Source organism: Penaeus chinensis, chromosome 12 (assembly GCF_019202785.1).
Source record: "Penaeus chinensis breed Huanghai No. 1 chromosome 12, ASM1920278v2, whole genome shotgun sequence".
Taxonomy (NCBI): Eukaryota; Metazoa; Arthropoda; class Malacostraca; order Decapoda; family Penaeidae; genus Penaeus; species Penaeus chinensis.
This window is the reverse complement of record NC_061830.1, coordinates 18,113,958-18,116,457: the sequence shown is the minus strand read 5'-3', so window position 1 is coordinate 18,116,457 and position 2,500 is coordinate 18,113,958. Positions and strand designations below refer to the sequence as shown.

The 2,500-nt window shown below is 34.8% G+C and overlaps 1 protein-coding gene across 2 annotated transcripts in view; it reads left to right on the top strand.

Moving 5' to 3' along the window:
- The window catches only part of LOC125031326 (ubiquitin carboxyl-terminal hydrolase 8-like), a 39,399-nt gene that overhangs the window by 30,954 nt on the left and 5,945 nt on the right, over positions 1–2,500 (top strand). The window lies entirely within an intron of this gene.

The window sequence follows — 2,500 nt, the reverse complement described above, 5'->3', positions numbered from 1 at the left end:
CAGCAAAATATGATTCATTTTACTGTAAAATATGTAAGCAATAAGACATTAAACCAATGCCACCAGGGAAAATGCTGTGCTCAATTTTTTATCTTTTTGTGAAATGTCTCTGGGCATAGATGGCTAAGCTAGTGCTCAACTACAAAGGAGTCAATTAGTAGACCTTGTGGCCTTACCTGACTTCACCTTTCCTTGGATGGCTGGAAAAAAAATATTTTGTATAAGTGCTGTGAATACTGATGGTGTTATTTCTATTATAGACACTATAATTACTATAATCTTAAAAACATTAGTAACAGCAAAATAAGATAATGTAAAATATTTTCAGAAATCAAGATAAAGGGTTAACAGGCGAGACAGGAAATACTCGTAATTTGCTCATTGTGACAGTACAAGTGTTGCCATCTATGTGTAAAAACAAGTAAACTCACAGTGGGCATGGCATGTACGTATGTGCCATGCCCGTCGGCATTTGGTTAATTATTCAACTTAATCTAAAATATGTAAGTAGAAAATTGTGGAGCATAATAAGTAGAATAAGTCTCAAGAAATTTATATTTGAAAAGGTAGAATATTAAACATTCAGTTAAATATAAAACAAATAAGTGTAAGAAATAAAGCAGTAAAACCTAAGTAAAACATCAAATGATGAAATCTTGTAATTACTAGTATAAGTGTAAATGTAAAAAACAACTTAACTTTAGGCTCCTTGGTATCCGTTGTAGTTTTCTTATGTTAATTTTGTTTACACATAGATGGCTTCAACTAATGCTTAGTTATCAAGGAAACAATTACTAGGCCTACCTGACTTCACCTTTTTACCTCACGCTTTGAACTTTTTGGATTTTTATTTATCTCTTATAAAATTACTATTTTTTTTAATGTTATTATTATTGACGTAATTTTCATTATGATATTATTAACAATACTAGTAGTAACAAGAAATTCAACAATTTCTTTCACAAAATTCAAGGAGTAGGTAAAACAGCATTGCATGTTATTGCACCTTGACTCCTTTGGACTGGGTTGTAGATGGCATTACATAATGTGGTTGTGATGTTGAAATGATGTGCCTATACTGATATGATCACATACACACTAGCTTTTTGATTGGCGGCACATGTTGTAGTTGGTGATATGCAGTTTGATATTTTAGCGGATGTGGTAAAACAGATGCCCTCTTTATTTTGAGACAAGTGCAGCATAAATATCAAGCAAATAAGGAAGACTTTCACTTGCTTCATGTTTTTGTTTTTGGCAAAGGTGTATGCTATGGCTCCTTGAAAGGTATTTATGTGGGACTGAGACTAGTTAGTGTAGGTGAATAATTGATAAAAGTAGTTCAGCCAGTGCATGGTAATGTAAGAAATCAAGATAAGTGAGTCATATAATGAGTTCAAAATAAAAAGTAGGTGTATATCAAGGCTCAGTTTGTTGTTATTTATCATTATGTTAGAGGTTCTAGTCAGGGAGCGTAGCACTGATTGCCCATTTGAGTTTCTTTACACTGATAACTATGCAGCAGGGCATAGAGTAAAGATAGTCCAGGGTTCCACTAGGCTTCTCTGACTCTGGTGCCAGGAACTATTACCCTAGTACATTATCTAGGGATTTAATGGAGCAGATGTAATGTTCTTGCTTAGACCTTGTTAATTTTACCATTGGCATTGAGGACCTGCAGTCTATGATCATTTTAGAAATTTATTTAGCTCTTGTGTTGAAGCCAGCATACCTAGCCTGGAGGAATGTAATTGTAATTTAACCAAAATAGGGCACATGCTGAATAGTAGATATGGCATTAGAAAAATCAAAGGTCATGGTCAGTAAAGAAGTTAGGAGCACTTCAGTTAAGAGTGATGCTTAGGAGTTGGGATAAACTCAGTTTATTGTGATGTGTAAGCATTGGATCCCAAAAGAATGTAGTTAAATCAGTGATAGGATCAGTTGAATTGAGAAGTGTATGTGCAATAGATGTTTTGGTTGGGATAGTGGATGGAAAGAAATCTCTCTTACTGAAATCATGAGTGGAATAAGTTTTGTAACTTCTGGATTTCTCTTTACTTAACCAATGTGTTAGTTTCAGTAAAATATGGCAAGGATGTGTGTACATTAATTGGTGCTTGTCAGCACATGATCAGTTATCCAGTTCACTATTAGTTGTGGATGAAGAGTGTTAAAGCTTGGAATGAATAACATAAAGAGGGGAAGATCTCAGCCTGAATAATAAGATGACCTCTAGTGAACTGGGCAAATACCACAAATTGTAGTACAGAGAATAATAAAAGGAGAAGACTATGGTTGTACAATAAAGATGGGGAAAAGGCAGATGAAAGCTGCATTACAAAGTGTACGGAGTTGAATACTGAAGGGTCTAGCCATGGCAAACGTACAGTAAGGTCGCATGCTCTGGTGCTAGAGTTAAGGCAGTGGCCTTGCAATTGATGGAGAACAGAAAGCTTTAAGAAAAGGCAAGGATTTGTTTTCCAACTTGTGCAAGTGT